At 43.7% G+C, this 11,402-nt stretch overlaps 1 long non-coding RNA gene across 1 annotated transcript; it reads right to left on the reverse strand.

The window, feature by feature from the left end:
* Positions 1-3,046: 3,046 nt before the first annotated feature.
* LOC116093360 lies at positions 3,047-11,248 on the reverse strand. The gene is made up of 5 exons (XR_004119688.1): positions 11,162-11,248; positions 9,596-9,676; positions 9,276-9,478; positions 5,113-5,431; positions 3,047-3,212 (listed from the first exon to the last, which is right to left on the reverse strand). It is a non-coding gene; the product is annotated as an uncharacterized LOC116093360 (long non-coding RNA).
* Between the last annotated feature and the right edge of the window lie 154 nt (positions 11,249-11,402).

Genomic DNA, 11,402 nt, shown 5'->3' on the forward strand with positions numbered 1-11,402 from the left:
TTTTTTCGAGACAGGGTTTCTCTGTTGTAGCCTTAGCTGTCCTGGAACTCACTCTGTAGACCAGGCTGGCCTTGAACTCAGAACTCAGAAATCCTCCTGCCTCTGTCTCCCAAGTGCTAGGATTAAAGGTGTGCCCCACCACCGCCTGGCAACAAAAGTTAATTTAAGACAAGGTAAGGTCAGTCATCCCCATGTTCTTCCTCCACAGAAAAAGCCTCCCATCTTCTGGGCCTAACGGCCAAAGACTGCCTCTGCCCGAGGTGTCATGGAGACTACAGGAGCCTGGGACAACTGTCTAGGTAGTTAACTAGTCTCTGTCATTTTAATTAATATATATGCCATTTAGATTATAATTTATCCTTCTTGGGGCTGGAGAAAGAACACTGACTGCTCTTCCGAAGGTCCCGAGTTCAAATCCCAGCCACCACATGGTGGCTCATAACCATCTGTAATGAGATCTGATGCCCTTTTCTAGTGCATACTTACATACAATAAACAAATAAGTCTTTAAAAAAATAATTTGTCCTTCTCAGGTCTCTGATCCTATTGATGGCTAAGGTAACTAACTTGACAGCTCAAGAGAACAACAGGTGACTAGCTCCTTACCCCAAGGTAATCCACCACTGTGTTAGTTCATTAGTCAATTCTGCAGTTAGTTGAAATTACTAGGTCTCTTATTAAAAGGTTTGTCTGATTGCAGGCTTCATGTTAAAAGATAAACATGTTTCAGATGTAACTTTTTACTGTTCCTTTATCTACAAAAAGCAGAACAAAACAAAAAAACCCCTAATTCTACCATGACTGCCCCCCCCCCCAAGTCAACCATCTGTGTCTCGTGGTAAATAATTGAATAGGAAACAGATGTAAAGTTTGTGTAAGGTCTTAGGATATAGATACTTAACTCATGAGGACCTAAGGACGTGCTTACGGGTCTAAAAAGGTATTTTAAGGTTGGTAAATGCAAGTGAAAGCTTAACTAAGAAAGTGATTTGACACATATAAAATGGTGAGAAATGCTTCAGATTTCTTCCCCTTGCTTTGCTACTGTTAGGACTTCCAAAGCTCAGTTCTAGCACAGATCAATGGAGTTGTAATAATTACTAGTCTGACACTGATCAATGGAGTTGTGATCATTACTAATCTGGCTCTGACAAAGTCTTCCTCTACATAATCACTTCATATTCCAAAGCCTGGGATTTTACATTTCCTTCGGTTGTCTTTTAAGTATAGACTTAAAAGTGTTTCTCATTGTTCTAAACTTATTTATATGCAGTCTTCTGGAGAGAGGAAAGAAGTTCTGTTTTCACGGTTTGTATTCATACTGAAAAGCGAGATCCAGCGAGCTGCTGCTCCACGGAAGGCTTCTATCTGCCCGAGGCTTGCCTTAAGGAGTGTTCATGCTTTTAACTCAAAATCATTTCCCAAACTGCTACTATGACACAAGGGGAAAAAAATGGAGTGCCTTTTTCTGCAGTGTGGATTTCAGTACAGATTACAGCAGTAATACTGACATATCTAAAATGTATCTCTTTTTGTTAACTAAAAAAGATTTCTGTTAAGTTTCAGAGAATCCACTTGGATCCATCCCTCACAGGTCAAACGACTTCAGATGACTACTGTCAATCAACAGTCTAAGCTTCCCACCTATTATAGAAGGTAGGATCCTCCTTACCCACAACCCCTCCCCATTCCCCGTTTTGGAACTCCCTTCTCTCCAACTACCAAGACCATGGGCCCAAAAGTTTCTGGTGAACACCTAAGAAAAAAAAAATTCTATCAAACCTACTTAACTTTATCTTCTGCCCCAGTATCCACCAAGCCCAGGCGTTTGCTCGAGATCTGCATCCCGGGAGGCTTTAGAATATCCACAGGTGCTCTGGGCTAGCCTCGCCTACGCTTTACGCTTTACCTGAGCTTGCACTTTCCTAGCTGCAGATATTCTCACAGATTCTCAACAGCAGTGAAGCAGCCAGCTCTCCCAGGACTTGGTCAGCATCCCAATTTTCTTAGGGTCCCCAGAGATGATGACCCACCCCAAGTCAGCAAGAAGTAGTGTAAAGAATACAACACCCTCACTCCTGCCCCACTATCATCACCCCTTCCTAGTTCCTCTCTTTTTTAATTAAACAAAAAAGGATGAATGTTAGCTTACAGGCAACTCCACTAGGTTTCTTCCAGGAGCCTAGCAATGGCTTATGTCATCACCTGCCACCATCACCTGACCACTGCAGCCAGGTGTGGGCTGCATATGCCAATCCTCCAGCACTCTAGCTCTTTCTTTGATCCCATGTTCTAGCTCAGTATCTCTACTCAACTCCCGCCATGGCAATAGTTGGCTGAGCCTATCATAGCCATGTCAATAGATAGATGGCTGACTTTGGCATCCTGCCCAACCCTAAGCCAGGAAATGTGCACCAGGAGCCAGAGTTATCCCTGAGAAGTGGTTCTGTATGAAGTGGCACCACTCCAATTGGATTTAAGGCCCACTCCTTGAGATGGAACCCATGCCTGACCCTGCTAAAGTGGTCAAGAACCTGAGACTAGATAGGCCAGTGGTCCTCAACCTTCAGAATGATGCGATTTTTTAATACAGTTCCTCATGCTGTAATGACCCCCAACCATAGAATGACTTCATAACTATAATTTTGCTGCTGTTATGAATCATAATTAAATATATGATATGCAAGGTATCTGATATGTGACCCCCAAAGGGGACAGGTTGAGAACCACTGGTCTTGAGGAAAACCAAGTACTATTGGTCTGCTAAAGGAAGACGACAATAAGATGACTCCTAACAATACTCTGGTAAACTCCTAGATCAGCACCTCCCTCAGCGGACCACAGAGAAGCTTCTGTCTGCAGTAGACTGGAACCAAGACAGAGACCCACAAAGACCGCGTGCAGAGAGTGAGACACTTTGGAGCACTTAGTTCTAGATGAGGTGTCTTGGGGCTGGAGAGCTGGCTCAGTGGGTAAGAGCACTGACTGAAGGTCCTGAGTTCAAATCCCAGCAACCACACGGTGGCTCACAACCATGTGTAACGAATCTGATGCCCTCTTCTGGTGCAGGAGGAAAGATTGTAAGGGCTAGAGGGGATGACTTCAGTGAAGCAGTCCTCTCGGCACACAGTAGGGTTCACGCACATATGAACTCACAGAGAGCTGTGGCTGTATGCTCAGGGCCTGGACAGGTTCATGCAGGAGTCCCAGCACTGAGAAGGGGGAAATAAACCAGGAAGTTACTTATAAATGATACCACGTGCAAAGGAAAAATTAGTTTTCTTCAATGGAGTCTCACTGAGTATATTAACCAAATTTCAGGGTAGGTCCTATGCCCAGGAGTAACTGACCAGTACAAAACAAACTAGATGATAGCTTTGTAGGCTTTTTGTCTCATAACTGCTTTGTCTGGACTTTTTCTTTTTTCTTTCTTTTTTTTGTTTTATGGGTCTTTTGCGATATATTTTAATTCAAAGTTTTGTGGTTTTGTTGGGGAGCATTTGGTGTTTGTTTTAGGGGGTTTTAGTTTTTTGCTTGTTTTCTAGAGAAAGTAAATGGAATTGGGTAAGAAGAAAGGAGGATCTGGGAGGTGTTGTGGGAGGGGAAAAGTGGGGTCAGAATATATTGTATGAAAAAAAATTCTTAAACATAAAAACAAATTGAACTCAGTGTGTTATTTCTTTAAAGAAAAAAATTTAAAAAGAGGACATGAAGGAGAGGGTTTAGGGAGAAAATTGGGGGTGTTATGATCAAGGTACACTGTATGCATATATAAAATTCTCAAATATATTTAAAAATACATACAAGGTACATCGGATTTTTAGTATAATTACAACACTTATCAACATAAAATGATCTTTTTCTTATGCTGGGATTGAATCCAGGGTCCTAAGCATGATAAGCATGAGTTCCACTGCAGAACCCTTCCCTAAAATACCTCTTGAAATAATTCTATAAAACGGGACATTCCATTGTGAACTATAAAATTATTCAGTGTCTCAAACAAACAAACAAAACCAAAAAATCAAAAACCAAAACAAAGCAAACCAAACAAAACCTAAAATCGTTCTGTGAACTTTTAGCAAGAGACACACAGAATTACTCTTTGGTTCTTGTATAACATGACCCTCAGCAGTGCCCCACTGACTACCAACCACCACAGCCTTCAGTAGCTAGGTTGTTGATTGTCAGAGAATCTATGTTCATCAATAAAACTGGTTGAACTCTATGGCAAAACTGAGTTTGGACATATCCGGAACCAAATACAGTTCAATCTGTGTTCGCCTTTTTAAAAAGGCACGTGGAGAATACACCATTCCTTCCCCCAACTACTCTAAGAAATTTTACATAACACAAGGCAGGGTGAAAACCTACATCATCAGTATCTGTCTGTGTTGAGCCAAGTAGGCCCTTTTCCCAGTTCCACATTGCATCTTTGCAATACAAACTCTTCTCTGCTTGAGCCACTCAAGATTACTCAAATTCGACTAAGGAGCTATTCACTCCGTGGCCACCAGAGAGCGCCACAGCATTAACTAGAAGACAAGAGCCTCCCCTTTCCCATGAGGAGCTTGTGATCTTCTCATACAATACCCAGTTTCCAGCCAATAGGACAGACTGGAAACTCAGCCTTGAGGGCTCCTTTTGAGGAGTCAGATTAAGAGGTTTGGGCCCCCGCTGCAATTCTCTGACTCTGTTGACTGCCATTGGATCCTTTTTCCCTACCTGGACTGCCTGGCCGGGCTTCCCTGCGTCGGGCCTCAGTGGGAGAGTATGCACTTAGGCCTGTTGTCAAGTCCCAGGGCGAACTGGTACCCAAGGGGGACTTGCCCTTCTCTGAGGGGAAGGGGCAACAGAGGGGTGGGGGGAGCTTGTGAGGGTCGGATTGGGAGGCGATGAGGGAGAAGGGCTGCAACCTGGATGTAGTCAATAAACAAATATTTAACAAATAATAATAAGAAGAAATAATTTTTAAAATCAGAAAAATTGGAAACCAAAACACAAGCAACAAAAGCAAGGTTTGGGCCACTGACTTTCCAAGAAGTCACTTTCTGAGTCTGAATCATCGACAGACACATTACGGTTTCACTAATTAACAAAGAGTAGCCATACCTCTAGTTAACTGATTCCCTCCGATGCAGGTCCCTCTGTCGCCCCGCCCCGTTTCTTCCAGTAATGCTGTTTAACTAAAGGAAAATGTCTACATTTGCAGTTGGCAGCCATACTGTGTCCCAACGTTCTGGGATTTGGACAAAATTGGAAAGCGGGGTGGAAAGATGGCTCAGTTGTTAAGAGCACTGGTTATTCTTCCAGAGGACCTGCTACAGGGTGGTTCACACCCCTCTGTAACTCTAATCCCAGGGATCCAAAGCCCTTTTCTAGCCTCCGTGGGTACATCATGTGATGTAGAGGTATACATGCAGCCAAACACCTGTATAGATAAAAAAATAAATAAACTTTTTAAAGAGAATGATAATATTCAGGAAACTATTTTTAAACAGCCAAAATATTTTAAAAGATTTCTCAAAAGACTTAAAAGGTCAACTCCTCCTTCAGGACGGCTGCATATAAGTCACCTGATCCCTATCATGACCCCTTCATAATCCACATCATCACCAAACTCCTCCAGGGTAGGAATTTGAAATTCAAGTCACGAGTGAAGAAAATGATACGATACAGCAGAGATTCACCCATGGCACAATGCCATCATGCCACAGAGGTAGGCACAACATGGGTCTGCCTGGCCATCTCCTATGCTCCACCTGTTAGGAAAATCCATATCTAACTTGATCGGAGTAGTTATTAAGTGCTGGGAACTCTGCTAAGTATTTACATGTATTTTCTTATTTATATTCATAAAATCCCTAGGAGGTAGGTGTCTGCTATCAAGCCTCTTTCCAGACAAGAAAACTGGGCCTTGGGAGGCTGGGTAACATATTCAAGATCTCACAGATAATAAGCAGCAAGAGAAAATATGATTCACTCCCACGTTTGTCTTAATCTGCAGAGTCTGCCCTAGTTGGTAGCTGGTTATTTTGTTTCTTTTGTTTTTCCGTTGCCAGCAAGATATTTTAACAGGTCCTTGTAAACACTGCCTTTCTAAGGCTCATGTCAAGTCACCTCCCCTTATTCAGTGTGCTTCAGATGCAGTGGTGGTTTTCAGTTCTGCTATCAGACCAACATTCCCCCCACCTCGACTCCCTCCCTTCCCCATGCCTGAAACCCTAGTCCCTCTTCCTCCTTTAAATCTGGGTTCCAATATCCCCAACTCATGGCAGCCTTCTCTGACCTTCTATCTAAGACAGGTCCCATCTAGTCTTCTCATAGAATCTTATTTTTTCCATTAGGTTACTCATTGCAGCTCACAAATTTAAGTTGTCGTCTTAATTTTCACTTCATTTTTTCTTTTTCACTAGACAAGGCTCATGTCTTAGTTGGAGGGTCAGTATTACTGTGATAAAACACCGTGATTAAAAGCAATTTGGGGAAGAAAGAGTTTATTTGGCTTATGCATCCACACCATCATTCATCACAGGAGGACATCAGGGCAGGAATCTGGAATCAGGAGCTGATGCAGAGGCCATGGAGGAGCATAGCTTATTGGCTTGCTCCCTCTGGTTTTCTCAGCCTACTTTTTTTATAGTACCAAGGACCATCAGCCCAGGGAGGGCGCCATCCACATTAGCCATCCCCCAATAATCAATAATTAAGAAAATTCCCTATAGGCTTGCCTACAGCCTGATTTTTATGGAGACATTGTTTTAGTTGAGATTCCCTCCTTTCAGAAGACACTGGTTTCTGTCAAGTTGACATAAAATTGTCTAACATAGCTCTGGGTCAGAGATTTTCTGTCTTGGTCACTTCCAGGAGCCAAATCACTGTGGGAATTGATACATCGCTCAGTAAATATTTGATAGAGTATATTCATTTGAATTTGCATCTTTTCTAGAGATGGGAGAAGTGATTTCCAACCCTGAACTAAGAGGACTTCTGGAAGAGTGGCAATAGGACTCAGGAGTTCATAGAAATTGTTGCTCTTTGAGAGAACAGCAGTTCACTTCCCAGCACAAACATCAAGTAACTCCAGTTCCAGGGGATCCAACATCCTCTTCTGGCCTGTGCAGAGTGTATGGCATACACTCACAATGGCACAGATACATACAGATTAAAAATAAATATTTTTAAAGGGGGGGAATTCTATAGGAAAACAAAACAATAAAACACTAGTCTTTTGAATGCTGCCACTTTAAGACAGAGATAACCTATGCAGCCTTGGCTGAATGAAGCCTCCACTCACCTTTAGTAGTGGCCAAGAGCCCAACCTGGTTTTTCCTAAGCTACTTCTCATGCAAAGTAGATCACACAGAAGAGGTGGGACCTGCTGAAACTTCATGTTCATTAGATGGCTCAGTATTTTCCTGCACATACGATGAATAAATCCACCCCCATTTTACCCACAATGAAATGGCTGACAGGCTGTGGGGATGTACCTAGATAGAGCCTTAGGGCTAAGAAGGAGAGCTGCTCACTTCCTGTTTACATTCTTCAGTGGCTTCTTAGACACAAGCTCCCACTTCCTAAACAGAGGTTGACAAAGGCGCCAGTGTCAGGACTCTGAGCTTTAAGGTCTTTGCATTTTCCCCATACCACTGGGGACATTCCTGAACCCATACCAACACCTGGCTTTTCCTCCTATCTACACCACCACCCCAAAGTGCCTGTTGGCTACTGGTCCTTTAAGATCCACATAAGCAAATTCACAACAAAAGATGCATTTCCTTGTAGAAATCCATATAAAGCAAGCATGTGAACAAAGATGTTTGTTCAAAATTGATCCTTTTATATATTATGTGATTTATTACTTATGATGGTATAATAGAAATAACTTAAATATTCAGCTCTCACTATTTTGGGTACACTAGTATAGTCATATCGATTTAAATCAGTTTCTCTTCCTTTTTGTTTTGCCAGCCCCCCCCCCCCCCCCAAATGTTTTGACCAGATCAGTGTAACTGAAGAGTTCTGAGCCTGCAGGATTGACTGCTATGACTCCTCCAAGGGCATTGAAATTGACCAATAAAGCTTCTTCAGGTATGATTTATGCTTACCTAGTATCTGGGTAGAAAGACAGAATGTAGACTAGGCTGTACAGATTTCTTCATGAAACAGGGTACAAAGATACTACACACAAAGAAACAGTGTAATTTCCAGGACCTATGAACACTTCACCCCATAAGTATCTAGGACAGATTGGCCAATGACCTTGTGCTGCCCAAAATACTAGCACTTAAAAGAATGTCACTCTATTTACTCAAGGTATGTTGCAGCAAATAACCCCCCTAATTCTTCGGTCTTTTTACCCCACGCCCCCCACCCCCAACTTGCCCAGTGATGGGTTCTTGGTCAACAAGTAATTTTCTTCCTTATATTGATTTGGGGATCAAGGCTCTTCCCAGCTGTGGCTCTTCTACCCCAAGAGCCTTGGAGTCCTGGCAGAGGTAAAGAAGAAATGTGGGGACATCCCCTCTGCTGCCTGAATATGGAAACAATTCACCTGACTTGCAGTCTCCTTCCATAGATGATGAGTCACATAGTCCCAGTGGGATGCAAGAGGTGCTAGAAACCTAATCCCTGGCTGAGTGGCTACTTCCCAGAAATAGTTCTCCCCCCCCCCACCCCCGTGGAAGAGAAACTGAGCAGTGGTATTGGGGTTTTATTGCTGTGCCTCGTGGAGAAGGAGGAAGAATCTCTAGTGTTGCATTGCCAGTAAAGCAACTCAGGCTGGTAGCATCCTGCACACTGGAAGGTGCCTGGTGGACAACTTGTAAGTTACTTCTTTATTCCAGGGACCACACTGCATCCAGCCCTTGTCCCTCCAGTGCCTGCTCTCTCTGTGGCTAGGACCAATCTGTCTGAGATAATGATGGGGTAGAGTGTTCATAGCTCCTGGAAGTTACACTATTTCCTTCTGTGAGGTACATTCCGTGCTGTGCCCTGTACCACATAGAAATCTGTACAGCCTACAGAGCTGGTCTCTGCTCCAGTTACCCGTTAGTAGGGAAGAAGGGTTGGTTTTGCTTTGTCCATGTGGTTAACAAGGCATAGCCATTTCCTGCAGAGAGAACTTGGCTAGGCTCATTTTTCCTGGAGAGAAAGGTTTTGGTTTTGATGTTCTTTTTTTTTTTTTTTTTGACAGTCTCACGGTATAGACCAGGCTGGCCTCAAATGCACAATCCTTTTGCCTCCCAAGTGCTAGAATTACAAACATGACTCACCATACCCAGCTTCAGCACTAGAAGCTTCATGGATCTTTGGTTCACTGAGCAGCTAGGAAGCTTCTTGGAGAGTGAGTGAGCACTTGTTACAGTGTCTATCCTGCTAGCTCTGTTCATCATGTGCCCTCAGCATCTTTGTGGGGCTGTGCCCACGAAAGCTCCAGAATCCTACAGTCTTGCTAGCAGACTGAAGAAAACAGTCACTGAAGGAATGAAAAGGGGGAGGGGGAGTGAGTGAGTGAACACAATGCTTTTGATAAAGAGCAACACAGAAAAAGCAAAAGTGGGCCAGAGATATAATTCAGTAGTAGAGGGCTTACCTAGCATGCGGGAAGCCCTGGGTTCAATCCCATTTAATCCTGGCATCTCAAAAACAGCAAGGGGCGGGAAGAGAATGAGTACTGCAGAACAAAAAAAGAAAACCGTCAATTTTAAAAAATCAATATTATCATGTGTCTAGGATTAGAAAGAAATACATGAAAAATGTTTATTCCTTGGTCCATGCATTTGTAGATAATTATTTATTGTGTTAGTTGCTGTTTTCTGAACCCTGCACAAAGGGAATGTGATATTTGGGTTAATGGGGTTTTTGAGGGTAAAGGTGCTGTTGTGCAAGCCTAATGACCTGAGTTCAATCCCCAAATCCCACACCAATGAACTGACTCCTGAAAACTGTTCTCACAGTGCCACGTATGTGCTCTGGCACCCATGCACACGGAAGCTGCACATGCACACAATCACTTTTTAAAAAGCACTCAGACGCAGTGAGCACCTATATACCTTCCTAAAAGATTATAATAGTTTTGCAGATTCAAGAATTGCAGTGATTATTTGTTGAGTTCTTATCAAATGTTGCTTCCTCTGAGAATCAGATTGTTGCCCCGCTACCAGGCGGTAAAAGCCCCTGTCCAACATTCTTGTACTGCTCAGCAACCTCGGGGAATTGTCTACAATATCCTCAGAAATCTTGGCGCTCTCTGAAAGAAGAAACTGATTGCTCATCTCTGAATTCCCCAGGCTCTACCCAAACTGAACATTCTAAGACTCGTGCCCCAGCTGAAGAGTCAGTGAGTAGGAATATTCTAAATTTAGTTGCATTTTCCCTGAGATTTCCTCCACAGCTGCGATGACCTGGGAGGCATGTGGGAAGTTTTGGAAGAACTGCTTTTGAAGAGCCAGAACTGAAGATTCAGGGACCCTGGAGAAAAGAGAGCTGATCCAAGTTGGATTTTCCTGACTTCTGCCAAGACTGTCACGTGGTGGCACATAGAGAATTCCCTAATTCTGTTTATCCCTTTGGAATCTCTCATCCTTTCCAGGACTTCCCCTGGGAACAGGGGAAACCCCAGTGCTAGGGAATGGGCTGTGTCACCAATAGCTGCATTTAACCCCAAACCACAAATAAAATAAGTATCGGGGAAGGGTGTGATTGCCAGTTAGGAGACACTTCAGTCATCTCTAAATATCTTCCAGAAATTTCTTCCAAAGAGCTTTTTAGAGTCAAGAAGGAGGCTCCGAAACAGACTTTAGTAATATTGGCCACAACTGAAAAACTTCGACCAAGCAAAACCACAAACTGTACCAGGAAAGATGAACCCTGTTACAGAGGCCCCTGAAGCTGACAAGCAAGTAGCACACGCCCTGCTCCTCACCACCCAGTGGTGGCAAGGCGAGGCAGGAGCCCAGGGGCCTAGCTTCTGCACTCAACCCAGGAGAGCCCAGGACCAGATCCTAGAGCAAAGTAGGTGTAAGCTGAAAGCCGCTCAGTGCGTTTCTCCTTATCTAGGAAATTATTCCTAACGCTGTAGGTTCCCGCAGAGGCACTTGGCTCTGGTTCTGGGCCGGTGTGCCTCGCAAGACCGCTGGATTCTTATTTCTACACTCACCCACTTTCTAAAACCAGACTCGAGAGGAAGGGCACGGCCCTGGATGAGAATGCCCTGAAATACTAAGAACATTCTTCCTCCGCAGGGACGGTTTACAATAGGGCTGTCCCTGGGGACTGGCGAAGTTAGTCTGTTGGCAGAGTAGGAAGGGTGTGTGGTGTGGGTGTGGGTGTGTGTGTGTGCGCGCGCGCGCGTGTCTGTGTGTGTTGCTTTGTGTTTTGGAGAGAGAGAGAGAGAGAGA

This window comes from Mastomys coucha, unplaced genomic scaffold (genome assembly GCF_008632895.1).
Source record: "Mastomys coucha isolate ucsf_1 unplaced genomic scaffold, UCSF_Mcou_1 pScaffold16, whole genome shotgun sequence".
NCBI classification, from domain to species: domain Eukaryota; kingdom Metazoa; phylum Chordata; class Mammalia; order Rodentia; family Muridae; genus Mastomys; species Mastomys coucha.